We start from the raw sequence: 14,929 nt of genomic DNA, 5'->3' as shown, positions 1-14,929 counted from the left end.
ATAAAAAAAGTGAAAATTAGGTTAACTCTTCCAGCCACCCTCTGTTCTCTCTCTACCTAATACTAAAAAGCTTTCCCCCCCACCTCCTTCAAAACAGTTTTAGATTGCTTTGTAGTGTTTAATTAATGTATTATTCATTGAGAGCAATCAGCCCTGTTTCATTTTAAATACAGCCGGCATTTTGCATTTTATCTCTTTGTGAATGTTCCATTCTCTTTTTAGATCTAAGATGCAAAGATGCCCTATTAGCCTGCATTTTACAAAGTTGCTTTTCTGTCACTTTTGGCTCACTGTTATTCACCATCTGATTTCCCAGCTGAAGGCTAAGGCATCAGGAATTCTCTGCACTGGAACAGAATGCATTGGTCTGTTCTCTTGGCTGGAAAAAATGGTTGGCAAAACCTTCAGTCTCGAAGGACTATGGTATAAGCCTACAGCACCTGGTATTCCCAGGCGGTCTCCCATCCAAGTACTAACCAGGCCTGATCCTGCTTAGTTTCCGAGTAGCTGCAGCAACTGTTACTCTGCACATGCCCGATCTCATCTGATCTTGGAAGCTAAGCAGGGTCAGGCCTGGTTAGTACTTGGATAGGAGACTGCCTGGGAATACCAGGTGCTGTAGGCTTATACCATAGTCTTTTGAGACTGAAGGTTGCCAACCTGGAAAAAATATTTGGTTGGAAAAAATAAAAAGAAGGCAGCAACTATTTGTCACAGTACCTTAGGAGAAACATGGTGTTGCACTGATTACACTGCATCATAATAACCAATAAACTGCAATACTCAGAAAAACAATTGTCCTGAGAAACAATGGAATTATGTGAAGAATGCAAAAACAAAGGAAAATATAATTATAAATTCAACAGTGTCATACCTTCATTGAGATGAAGATGCTAGTACAGAGAAAGTAATAATAAAAATAAACCAAAACTTAGGCAAAAAAAAATAATTGGTGACATGACTAGGCTTCTTAAATTCATTTATGCTAATCAGGGAGTAAGCAAGGAGCTCTGCAGAGGAATTTTTAATAATGTCAGTCAATGGATAGTCAAATGACTAGTCAAGCAGTGTACATCAAATGTGCCCTTAATCCAAGTACAAATTATGGTATTTTCTATTGGGTTCTAAGGGCTAGTGCACATTACAAATTTCCTATACATAATTACATGGTTACATAGGCACACATTTATATTTATTGCTACAAGTATTACATTGTTGTTATTATTATTGCACCATCCATGTATACTGTGCTTCACAAGGAACGAGAATTAATAAAAGAAACAACAAAGGTAAGGAAGGGGAATGGAGTAAACAGGGAGTATGTATGCAATTGTTTCATTTACATGTACTTAAGTTTAGTTACAATAAGGAAGGGAGACTAACTAATTTTCCCAGCACTTATGCAGCTGTGCAAACAGGATGCGTGTTGCATCTTATGGGGGGGGCAGTCATGGAGACCTCCTCAACGTCAGGGAACTTTTGTTCTTTTGCCTCAGGGTAAGCAACTGTTTCCCCAATGAGTCTCCTCAGACCTATATTAACTATTTTGCTGTTCTAGTGGCAGCAACTTTTGTTGTAATCCCATTCCCATCTCTTCTCCCTCCCTTAATCTACACAGACTTTTTTTTGCTGATGTAAGTGAGAAGGAATTGAGGATGAATCCCTTCCACTAGAATCCATTCCCCCTTCTCAATTCACCTCCCACTGCCCCCTACCCCGCTCTGTTCTGCCATCCTGTTCCTCCAACTGCTCCCACCCACGCTGGCATACATGCACTCCTGTGGGTAGCCAGCTGCAGGAGTGAGCCATTGACACCACTGCCACTGTGGAGGCAGCTCAAAAATGATCTCCTATGCTGCCATATGACCATTTGTGTCAGTAGAAAATCTGTTCTGCTGCCATAAACATTCGTTAATATTGAGCTGTAAGGCATTGTTCTAAAGGCTTTACAGAAAAGGTGGGTTTTAAGATGAGATTTGAAGGAAGTAAGAGATTAGGAGACACACAGTTGTTCCATAGGACAGTTCTGGGTGTAAGGGGCAGCCAGGGAGAAAGGATAAACATTTGAGGGAGGAAAAAAGCTTCTGAATGGTCAGTAGTGGTGGAACTGGAAGGTTGAAGGTCATGGGCAGGAGCCTAATGGTGTATGAGAGCTGAGAAGTGAAGAGGGGCAAGGTCACAGAGGGATTTGAATGCCTGTGCTGGATCTGAGAGCAAGAAGTCAGTGCAAAGATTTAAGAAGAAGTATGACATAGCTGGTGCCAAAGAAGAGATGAATTACTTGGATAGCAGAGAGCACCTAGACGGAGATAAGGGGGCCAAGATGAACCAATGGAAGACCAGAGAGACGGCAGTAGTCGAGATAACAGTTGACCCACTGGCGTACCTGGGGGGGCAGACGGGGCAAATGCCCCTAGCGCCCACCCTCCAGGGGCGCCTCTCAGAGCCTTGCCCCTGTCCCCCCAGGAGGAGCACCCAGGAGTGCTGCGAGCGGCCTGAGCCGCCCCCCTTCCTTTCTAGGAGGATAGGAGACAGGCGCCCTAGAGAGGCACTGATGCTCTAGGGCACCCATCTCGTCTCCTCCTGGGCACCCCTGCTCTGCCTCTGAGGGCATCCCTCAGAGGCAGAGAGGAAGCAGCACGCACCTCCTCTGACTTTGGACAAGACGCGTGCAGCTTCCTGGCCCCCCCGGAAGTAATTGCAGTGACGATGACATCACCGCAATTACCTCCGGGTCAGGTGCGGGGGGGCAGAGAAAGGGACGAAACGGGATGTGTGGGGCGGATTACTGGGGGTTGCCCTGGGCAGGGGGACCCCCAGGAACGCCTCTGAGTTGACCCAAGTATGGACTAGAGTTTTTGCTGAGGAGACAGAGAGGTAGGGCCATTTTCTTTCAATATTATGATGGGAAAAGTGACACAATTTGGCATTACACTGAAAAGGGGGAATAAAAAAGAGATCAAAGGCTTTGAGTCTGCTCACCATCAGGGAGGATGGTGACATTATCAGTGGTGTGCAAGAGAGAGAAGAGGAGGACTTGGGAGGAAAGGTGAGACATATTTAATTGTTGACATAATGAACTTGAGACAGCAATGAAGCCTGGGGGAATTCCACTGCAGAAAGGTAAGACTGAGAACAACTCCTGGGAAAGCTCAGATCAAGAGAGTGACCAAGGCACTATGAGGAAGAGTTGGTTCAAAACCAGAGACTAAAGGAGGAGGCCAGAGGAATGAGATGGGAAGCAGCTGGGTCTGAGGAATCATCCAAATGAATATTGAAACCACCAAGATGCACAGCAGGAATGTTAACATAGAGGAAAAATGTGAATGAGATATACGTAAAAGTCTAAAATGAAGGTTGGAAAGGAACTAGGGGATGGCATAGAATTGCCAAACGAAAGGGAGTAGAGTCTCACCAAATGAAATTCAAAATCAGAGTGATGATGTGGGTGAGCTGGCAGGGCTTGAAAAGAAGGGAAACCTCAGCACCATGACCTTCAGGGTAGAAGAGAAGGTAGAGGCCTTCCGAGGATGTGACTGTAAGAAACATAGATCTCTATATCTACAGAGTTGGCGCAGATCCAAGCAGCGCAGAGCTGCCCCAGGTTGCCTGGGAATGGGGATAGGTGCTGAATCCTGGCCCTGTCCCCTCACCCACCACCCACCCACGGACCCACCCACTGCCCTCCCCTGTGCCCAAAGGCCTCTATTCTGCCTTCCCCACACACACCCAGACCTGTGCACCAGCTGAGCTCAGCCCAGCAGGTGCAGAATTACCTGTCACCCTAGCCGAGCAGGTCCCACATTGACCTCCTTGCTCCAAAGTTGGCGCAAAAGTGCTTTATGGCACTTTTGTGATGATGATGAGCTGTGTCAGCAAGGAACTTGCATCGGCCCTGGGTGCATTCAGCATTGTGCCCTTAATAGATCAAGCTGTCCATCTGTCTCATTTATGCTTACGTGAGTAACGTGTTTAAGGCAGGGCTTTGCAGACTGGGGCACCACGACGCCCCAGCCTGTGGGCCCTTACCTCTTTCCCCTTAAGGGACGGGGCAGCGAGGAGTCAGGGAGGAGGCAGAGGTGCAATCCCCAGGATCGCACCACTCAGGGGGCTGCAGGGGCTTGGGTGCACTTACCCGAGATTCCAGCAGGCTCCCATGAGTGTGGGGAGCCCTCTGTGACCTTCTGCAGGGCTTCCCGCAGCTTCAGAAGTGAAAGTGGAGCAATAGCGTTCCACTTCTGCAAAACCGGAATTGGAGCGCGATCACTCCACTTTCACTTTCGAAGCTGCAGGGAGCCCTGCAGAAAGTCGCGCAGGGCTCCCTACACTCCTGGGAGGCTGCAGGAGGCTTGGGTAAGTGCTCCCAAGCCCCTGCAGCCCCCTGAGCCATTGCCTCCCCCCCTGCAAAAACTTAGAGTGGTTTTCAAACTCCCGGAGAATTTGAAAACAGCTGGTGTAAGTAGCGCTTTCTAGTTGTTGGTAGTTCTAACTAAACAGCAGAGATTCATGAGGATTCTGGCAGTATCAATGTGCCTTTCCTTCCACCAGTTTTGGGCTTACTGCAACACTTAACCAAATTCTGCAGAAAGTTTCTCTTTGATTTTAATGGACTTATGCAGTGGTTCTCAAACTTTTCCAGCTCACACCTCCCTTGATCCTTGTAGCCATTGGCCACAGTTCCCCATTACAACACCTCACCTCAGTTACCCCCAAAATGGGGATGAAGGTAGTGTATAATTATACACTAGAAACAAGGCTGCCAGCACTCTGAGGCTGCAATCCTAACCACACTTACCTGAGAGTAAGCCCCACTGAACAAAATAGGACTTACTTCTGAGTAAACCTGGTTAGGATTGTGCCCTGAGTTTGTTAGCAGCACACCTAGAGGGTTTTGGAAAGGGAGGGGGGAAGTGATGAATCTGCTGGGGGAGGGGAAGACTTTGTTTTGTGTGTATCTGCTAATTGCAAACTGATGCAAACTGAGACCTAGAGACTGTTTGGCTGGAATCCTAACCCCACTTTCCTGGGAGTAAGTCCCATTGAACACAAGGACTTACTTCTGAGTAGACCTAGCTAGGATTGTGCCTTTTGTCTTACTTCAGAGTAGACCTAGCTAGGATTGTGCCTTTTGTCTTACAATAGCAGCCAACAGAGTACCCTCCTTCCCCAAAAGGAGGCCGGAGGAAAAAGGGGAATGGCTAAAAAGAAATGGGGATTTTTATTTTTAATCAATTTTTGGAGACAAAGCCATCAAGAGTGGCTTTTTTTCTTTTTTGAAGGGGGAGTAAAAAGAGAAAGGTGAGGATCCTGGGTTAAGCTGACACAGACCCCAAGCCTATGCAGGTCTACTCAGAAGTAAGCCCCATTTGAGTCAATGGGGCTCACTCCCAGGAAAGTGTGGAAAGGATTGCAGGCACACCCAGCAAGATTACAACTCACCCCAAAGTAGATGGGGGCTACTCACACACACACCCAACATGCAGATGCCACCCCTGTTCCCCCAGGCAAGACAGAGGGATGCAGTCTGGGGCATTTGGACACCCCCCCACTAGGAGCAGGCTGGCTCCTTCCTTCCCAAGCAGCCTTGGCCAATCCCAGGATGCCCAGGGCAAGGGGCACACTGGGAAATATAGTTCTTGGGGCAAGGTTGCACATGGAGAGAGCTCCATGATGAGATGCAGCACCTCTGCCTGCCCAGCCAGCCTTCTCTCCCACCTCCCCCCACCATGTTTCACACACCCTCCCAGCCTCATTCACAGCTGCAGAAAAACAGCAAGTCAGCAGGCAGCTCGTGGAGCAGAGCAGACTCTCTCCCCGAGATGCCTGGTGACGCACCAGGAGGCTAGCCACACCTCACTAGGGAGGCGGGACGCACAGATTGAATACCTCAGGACTTATGGATCAAGCTCTTGGTCATGAAGTAAAGGTCTGATTAAATTGCTGTAAGCTAAGGAAGGGCAATTGCCCTTTTTATCTATAGTACTTTTTGAAGAAAAAAAAAATCTCCAGAAATTTCCATGTACCATATAAAAGCAGCCTTAATAAGACAGTAGCAAAGGCCAAATCTATGTTTTGTGAAATGGACCAGAAAAACTTAAGGAATATACGAGGCTAGAAATTATGTTTGACAAAACAGCCTACTTGGCAAAAAAGTGAACCTTGCTTTAAAGCATGAATTTCTTTTTTTCATTGCTAAACATGAATATTCATTTTCCAAGAATGATTTGTGTAATGTGGTATGTGTAGGCATGCATATGCAATGGGAAAAAAAAAGGAGACTGAATCCTTGGGGAATCATATTTTTAGTTTATCATGTGAGGACTACTAAACAACTGAAAAGCTAAATATATTTTGAAACCTAAAGGCCACAGAAATGACTGTCTCCGCAGAGAATATGCCAACCACATTTTGTATGCAGGTAGAATGTTCTAGGGAAGGATCACAAGGTACCCATGTCTTAAGTTTAATAACCCATTTAATATTGCCTTTCAATTCCATTTCATGCTCAGTAAAGCAAGAATAACTGAACCTTTCACTGATTCTGGCATCAGATGAATAGCTTTTGTTTTGAAAGCTCTAGTTACAATACCTTATCATATTCAACAATTAAGGTCTACCACTGCGGTCATACTGGTGACTTGCAGTGATATATTTAAAGTCTGGTAAATGGATCATTCCAATGACAGATACTCATTTTATTCCTTTGTCCTAAACTGGGGGGCTACACCTAACTGCTTGCTTACAGGGAGATAATGTACACACTTCATCCCACTCTCATCGGTGTTCTTTTTTTGCAGAAAGACAGTAATAGGAAACTGGCGCAATGCCTGTTAGGCGGAGGCAAGCACAATGCAGTTTACTGTCCCATTTAGTGAAGTTAATGGCAATAAGAAGCAAGCCATCTAGGCTCATGGCATGTAAAAAACTGCTTTGAAAAGGTTAATGGTTAGCATTCCCAATGTTGGCTTAAGGGGGGGGGAGACAGTGTCCTGGAATTCAGTCAACTATGTCTTGGTTTATATACATGCAGCAGGACAGTGTTGGCAAGGGCCCACAAACATTATCTTGACTTTCCAGCCAAGCATCAATCTGCCCCGCAATGCATTCATACCCCAGTCCAAGTATATATACTGCAAACATCTCACACTTCTCCCCACACTCTCCAAAGTAACACATACATGTGTGCGCAGTCAAGTTCAGTAGTTTGTGATTCATTTAAATGAGAATACAGTATACTAAAACGGCCTCTGAGCACTTGAAAAGTGTCATTCCCTTCCCAGTGAGCAATTGCAGGCTGCCTCACCCAACAAAGCATAAGGAGAAGGACTTCTAAAATAGATGGCAACGCTCCTCCACAAGCTTAAGTCCCAGCATAAAAAAATTCAGTCCGAAAGCTCCCAACATTTATCCAGTGGAAATAGCAGATCTCTAATTTTCTGCACATCTTGTCATATGCAGTTTTTTAATTTTTACACCCACCTAGAAATAGGCCTTCATTTATGTCACAGCACAGTCCAACAAGAATCTGTTTCTCATGCCCTAAGAGTATGAGAACATGGGCATGGCATGAGCATGGACTAACAGCAAAAACAAAGTTTTCCTCCACAAAATGCATTCACTCCTGGATTTTGTACCTCACCAATTCTAGGTTCTGGAATTCCATCCCAACTTCCTTCCACCCCAACTTCCCAACTAACTACTTAGTTAACTTTGGCTTTCTAGGCAGAAATTTTACCCATGTGCTTTACTTTCAAATGTTCTCCAGGGTGTACATTTGGAATGCAAGCATGTGTGTGTTTGGGGGGGGGGGGAGATTAGGGTAGCCTGACAATATCAGGTTGAATGGGAAAGGAGGAATGGAGGAATACTAAGCATTAAACCTATTCACTTATCCTAGAAGCAGTCTTCCTGCTGCTTCATTGTCAGCACAGTAGTTGAAGGAGACAGAGGATTGGACTGTATCTTGGCGCTCAAATCGCACAGGGCCTGATGTGAAGACAAACAGCTTGCACTTATAAACACAAATAGAACAAGTCCTGCTGAAGAAGAGAAGCTTCTCCTCTTCTCCTTCCGCAATGTGTCTGTGAAGAAGAGGTTCTTTTTTCTCTCTGGCTAGGCTTTTGCAAGACAGCACAGACCCTTTTCCTTGGCTTTTGCAGCTCCCATCCAGCAACAAAGACAGGAATTTTTCAGTCCCCAGAGAGTTCCTCCCATTGGCCATTGGGGGGGGGGAAGCAATTACCCTATGCAGTAAAGAAATGTTTCTTGGACTTCAGCCTGCTGGTGAATTGTCCCTGCTCCCCACCACTGCTCCTTGCATGCTAGAACATTTCATTTCTATCCCACCCTTCTTCCAAATAGCTCAAAGTGGTGTACATGACTCACAGGGCAAACCACGCTTGTAGCTAGACCAGTGCAGGCCCCCTGTGCCATCTTCTTAATGTTGCAAATGTGCCATAAGGCATGTTTGCACCACCTCGGGAGTCAGGAAGGCCGGTGCAGAGGCCCACACTGGCTCCCAGAGGCTGAATCTGGACTCTGCGCTGATGAGTTTGCACCAGCCGAGGCAGGCAAAAAAAACCCCTTACCTCATTGCCCTCCAGCTGGCACCTACCTTGCGCTGGATACAGTGCAGACCACTCGGTCTGGCTGTTCCAGCACACGTTAGGATTGGGTTCCCATACTTTATTCTTACAACTTTAACAGATGTTTGTCCACCCATTCCCTGAGCCCCTTCCTTCCTCTTTAGTTGTCCCAGCCAAGCCACACAATGCAATGTCCTTGGACTTCATGTCTCTCCCAAGTCAACTCTGAATCCCCAAAGTCCCTCTGCTACAAGTGTAAGTTGGATCAATGTATGGTTCTCCATACATTGGTTCTCCTTTGAAAAGTCAAGGAGAGAGTGAGAAGGAATTATAAAAAGCCTCCCCTAAACTCAGTTTGCCTGTCTGTTTAATGCTAACCTGACCTGGGAGTTTTGAGTAGGCGCTCCCTGTTCAGTCTCCCATCCACCTGCCTGTCAGTCACAGCCCAGTCCTAACCAACTTTCTAGTGCCAATGCAGCCCTGAGAACATTTGTTCCCTTTCCTTCAAAGACCTCCATGCCCCCCGCCCCCCGCCCCCCCAAGATACAATGCACAGCCCATTGGCACCTTCACTGGAAAGCTAGTTAGGATTGGGCTGTCAGTTTTGCCTGCCTCAGTCTAAATTCCTGGGCAGCCTGGTCAAAGCAGAAAAGAGAAAAAGGAGAGAGAAAATGGATTAAATAATCTAAATATGCTTAATTTGCATGCTTAACAGCCTAATCAGACAAATTTGTAATTTTTAATAATAATAATAATAATAATAATAATAATAATAATAATAATAATAATAATAATACAGGTATTTATATACCGCCTTTCTTGGTTGTCAGATTTCTCCTCAGACTTTATTCAAGGTGGTTTACATAGGCAGGCTATTTAAACCCCCGTAGGGATTTTTACAATTGAAAGAAGGTTCTATCTTTCAAGAACCACTACATTCAGATGTTTCTTTCTGATCTGGTTTCAAATTCTGGCCTCCATCCTCCCATGCTCAGAGCAGATGGAATAACTCGGCTCAGCTTGTCAGCTGCTTCAAGGTTGCACGGTGCCGGTGGCCTCGAACTGGCGACCTGTGGATGTTATCTTCAGGCAAACGGAGGCTCTACCCTCTAGACCAGACCTCCTGCCCTTTTTATTTTTTTACTGAATTTTTAACTGAATATGGAAGATCACATTTACCCCAACTGATGACAACTGCACCACCCAGAAACCCTCAATGCTTTCTGAGCACACTGCTACTGTGTAAGAGTACTTGAACAGGCTTAGAACAAACAGGGTTGTGAAAGGGTAGGCCTTGGATGGTCTTTGCTCACAACTTTTGGCTGCTAGAGCCTGAGGAAAGTATTATATTTCATGGCATTTTACTCCTAGTAAGAGCCCTAGGCAGCAGTCCCATCAGAATATGTAAGAACAGAAAGTTTGAATGAGGAACAGAACTGAGATTCTGTGTTTCTGTGTATGAAGACTTTTTCTGTTTTCTTTTGACATATACACAAACTGTATACTTTTATTTTTATTTTAAAAAATTTAAACTGTGGTCACCTTTGCCCTAAAAAATGAGCCAAAGCTTTATCCCTAGACCATGAAGCTATTTTTCCACTGATTTATCTACTGAATTTTTTCTACTAGGGTTCAGGAATGGAACCCCAAAGAATAACGAAGCAAGACCTGTATAAAAATACAATTATTCCCTATGTTTACATTAAAGCAGGGGTGCCCAAACCCTGACCCGGGGGCCTCTTGCAGCCCTCAGGGACTGATGGCACCTCAAAGTAATTTAGGAGATACAAGTCCTAACTTGGAGATTCCTGTTCTGAAAGAAATAGCCCTGCTCTCTAATCAGTTACTAAAAGAAAGTATTTGGATAATTCTTATTTATTTCAAAGTACCATAATATTCAGATCTGTTTGTTTTCTCAAAAGAATATTAGCTTTAATAGAAAGGTTTGGGGGAGGGTCTTTATTACTTTATTACTATATATATACACATTGAAACTCTTCATTTTAATTTTAGTAGTCTCAGATGCAAAAACTTACTGTAATGCTATAGATGTGTTTTAATAGATGGCTTTAATATGTTCTGGGTAGAAGATGACGTTCCTCTATCTTGTCACATACAGCTTATGACCAAATTCCACGTGCAGGATTTGGAAGAGGAAAACGATATCATACAAAAACATCTTGTTCCATATCTTAATGTTTTATCTTGCCTCATAGTTTATTTTGCTTAGTAATTTTGATACCCATTAAGTGTGTTAGCCAACTTTATTTATTAACATGTGCAAAGGCATTACAACGTTATCTAAGTTAGTATATTTATTATCAATGTTCCATGTCTTAGGACTCAACCCAAAAGTTACAATAAAACCATTATTTTTCAGCAAGCAACAGTCTCACTAAAGCTAAGTCAGTAGCAGTCAATTGTCATGGTATTAAAAAAAAATGATTGGAGCTCAGGGGGCAGGATCAGTGATCACCTTTGTCATAGCTGGATCAGTTGCTGCAGCAAAGCTAAAAGTAGTCTTAATAACTGCAGTTTCCATAGTCTTAAAAGGTCATGTGAAAGAGTCCTTATTACTAGTCTCCAGGGCCGATGTCAGCTTTGGGGAGATCTTCAGGCACAAGTCCTTATACATGCACGCACAAGAGCACGCACACAGAATCTGAGCTGGAGAGAGCCCTCCTCTGTGCAATTGCTACCGTGTCACCCAAATAAGAGCTCTTCTCCATCTCCTTTGGTTTTGATTTTTTTTTTGTATCTGTTTTAGCTCTAACCCATCTACCCCCTGGTTAATCTCAACTCTCTGGGTGGCGTTTTGTGTTGCTATCAAAATGTTATGGCAATAGCATTGTATTTATTGTCAACTTGGAGCTAAGCTTTTATTCTCTGATGTTTTGATACTTTTCTGAAGTAAAAATTTTGTGCATCTGTGGGGATTGTAGGAAATTTGTATATCTTCAAAGCATAATATTATTGATTTTTTTGTGTTTGGCTACCATTAAGATTTATGAATCCTTGTGATCTAATAATGTCTTAGATGAGCCCCAATCAATACCACTTGAGCCAATAAATCTTAATATTGGCAACATGAGTCAATATCTACTGAGGGGTTTTTCAAAGTGTTAGTATAAAATGATGATGGTATAAAGTATTCAAAACTGTGAAGGCAATTTCTCTGATGTTTCATATTGACATCCAATCTGATTTATTCTTAACAACCCCATGACTTTATGTGCAACATCATGATTTCACAGAATGAATAGAGTTTGGTTAAACACAGTGCTCCTAGGAATGTATGCTTAGGATTGCAGCTTTAATAAATAATATTTTATTTGTCACAAATGAGATGAATCTGTAATAAGACTTAGGGTGCAATGCTAACCCCTTATGCCAGTGCTTTCTGGTACTGGCATAGCAGTGCCAATGGAACATGTGCTGTATCCTGCAGTTGGGTGTCACTCACGGAGGCCTCCTCAAAGGAAGGGAATGTTTGTTCCCTTACCTTAGAGCTGTATTGCCCTTATGTCAGTGCTGGAAAGCACTGACATAAGAGGTTAGGATTGCACCCATATAGAGATTGGACACCCACCCCCCAGGAAACGGGGCAAAGGGCAGAAAAACAAGAAGGGCAAAAAATGTATACAAACTTTGTTATTACATTTTCAATCTATATTTATACAATGAACATGGACATTGACCCTATCACCGTTACCCAAACCGCCTTACCTTTTTCCAATGTATTATCATTCCAGTATCAATTCTTACCTATGGTATAACTCTCGTCCAGAGACTGGAGAAGAAATGCTCTGAATTGAAGTCTTAATTTTTGGACTTTTAAACCATAAGTACATTATACACAGTATAATACCTTCCCCCGCAAACCCCAAACTCTAACTACAGAAATGCAACCCACAGACTCTCCTATATTACCAAATCACCTCAGCAAGTCTCTGACCTTGCACAAAAAGATCTCCTAACAATCTCAGACCTTGACACCTAAATCTTTCTCTCTGTAACCTGTCCTTGACTTACAGTGCATTTTGTTGCTCAAAACTGTGAACAAATGTACTGCATTTAATTAAATCCATCCAACTACAATATGATTTCCCTTAGGTTCTATACCCTCCCTCAAAACAGAAGGCCTTCTACACTCTAGTCCATACAATCACATTTTTAATAAAACATATTTATATATTGCCAAGAATGAATGCTGTCTACAGAGGTCAGCTATACCAAGTATTGATAATAATTTAATTCTGTCCCCACTGTGTTGTACAACAATATATTGTGCAAATTCATATTATAATGGGGAAACTGGAATAATTACCATCATCTTAATATTCTTATTTAAATGCATGAAAAACTGATTAGCTGACTGAGACCCTATACATAGCACAAAAGGCATCTACTTAATATTTATGAGAATGCAAATTCCATATTGTGCTAAAGGTTAAAGGTTACAGAAATAGTCTCCACCCAGCATGCTTGAAAAAACATTTAATATGATATACTATAGATGCTGATCACTAGGTTTTTTAGTCCCAGATATGATTGAGGTGCTAATATTTATTACAAATAATTGCTGTAACAGCATCTTCACTGACATTAAGCACTTTCAGGGAGATGACATACTTATTCTTTAACTTATAAGGGTTTAACAATTCCAGGGATGGGGATGAAAAGTCATAGTAAAACATTCAGCAGGAAGGATGATAAAGAGGTAAGGAAACCATCTTGGGAATTTTGGCAAATTGAAAGACGGTACTCTGTGTGTGTGTGTGTGTGTGTGTGTGTGTGTGTGTGTGTGTGTGTGTGTGTGTGTGTTTAAATCCATATTAGCTTATCAAATGATTAAATGCTGTTTCATGTGCAAAAGCACTAGTTGATGAATTCTTGCTGTGAAGATACACAGTGTAAAAGGGGTTGTGTTATACTACAAGAAACATGATGAATGAGAAAGATACAGGTCATAGCATATAACTACCGGGCCATCAAAAGATTTCAGAAAGAGTTTGTCAAAAGTCTTGCACAAAGGCATTTTCACATGGAATAATTTATCTGGATGTGGGTTCACTTTTCTCATATAACACTCTTCCACTAGGTCAGGACAGTTGTTTTGCGAGAACATGCTTTCTGCTAGAGGAAATGCAACTTTGGATCCAAGCCTATATTTAAAAGAAAAAAGAAAAGAAAGCTTCTTCAGTGTGTGTGTGTGTGTGTGTGTGTGTGTGTAGGGATCCTCCCTGGGCAAGCTGCTTGGCAGTCACACAAGGGTGGGGTAGTCATGAAATGGCATCATTTCTCCCTCTCAGCATTTTGCATTTTGAAAAAAAGGAAGACCTGGCTCATGTGGCTGAAGAAATCACTCTGAGTGCCAGCCAGTTGGGATGGAAGCCTAGTAATAGTGCCATAAGGAAAAATCATGTCAAAGCATAGTAGAACAGATGAGGTTAAGGTGATCCAGGAAAAGCTTTAATACAGAAATCAGTTTTATAAATGGACTTAAAGAAAGAGGTGTTGATGAACATTGTAGTTGCACTGGTGCTGGAATGTTGGATATGATTGGGCACATGAGGGGTGTTGATGTAGGCCAGTATTGTTGGCCAGAGGCAAGGGAGTAGCAGAAACACTAAAATGCAGAAGCTCTTCATGATGCCCCACGGCCATGCCCCATCCCACAGCTACATTCCCCTAAGTTACTACAATGACAGCGAAACAGCTTTAAGAATTAAGTTTTAACAATACCATCTCAAGGCCCCCTCTGCAAGTTAACAACCAATCCAGGGGGTTTTCTCTTTCACCAAGTTACAAAAGCAGCAACTGTTACCCTGCACATGCCCAATCTTGTCTGATTCTCAGAAGCTAAGCAGGGTCAGGCCCGGTTAGTACTTGGATGGGAGACCGCCTGGGAATACCGGGTGCTGTAGGCTTATACCATAGGCTTTCGAGAGTGAAGGTTGCCAACCAAGTTACAATACATGCATGCACATCATTTTTCTGTTTTAAAAGTTTTACGAACACAGAATCCATCAATTCCTCCACCCCTCAAGGCAAAAATCCATCCAATCACTGTCTGATAATGGTACTGCTATTCCCTTCATGACATATACCATGCCCCCATTCATCTCCCCATGCTGTTCTTTCATCTTGAGTTGATCTGCCCAGTAACCATGGCATGCATTTTCTAATCGGCTCACTATTTCACTTTCAGTCAATCCTAGCCAAGATGGGGAGTCTCTTCTCTGTTTCTTACCACAATCCCACTAAGAGGATATATTAAAAAAAAAAAATCACACTTCTTCAAAATAAGCAACGCTGGCGTACTGAAGTTAAAAGTGTCTTGG

The 14,929-nt window shown here is 43.3% G+C and overlaps 1 pseudogene; it reads left to right on the top strand.

Moving 5' to 3' along the window:
* Window positions 1-505: 505 nt before the first annotated feature.
* On the top strand, window positions 506-625 carry LOC136638075 (5S ribosomal RNA; annotated as a pseudogene).
* The last annotated feature ends 14,304 nt before the right edge of the window (window positions 626-14,929 follow it).

This window comes from Tiliqua scincoides, chromosome 1, assembly GCF_035046505.1.
Source record: "Tiliqua scincoides isolate rTilSci1 chromosome 1, rTilSci1.hap2, whole genome shotgun sequence".
Lineage (NCBI taxonomy): Eukaryota > Metazoa > Chordata > Lepidosauria > Squamata > Scincidae > Tiliqua > Tiliqua scincoides.
The sequence above is the reverse complement of the archived record's forward strand: the minus strand, read 5'-3'. Positions and strand labels throughout refer to the sequence as shown.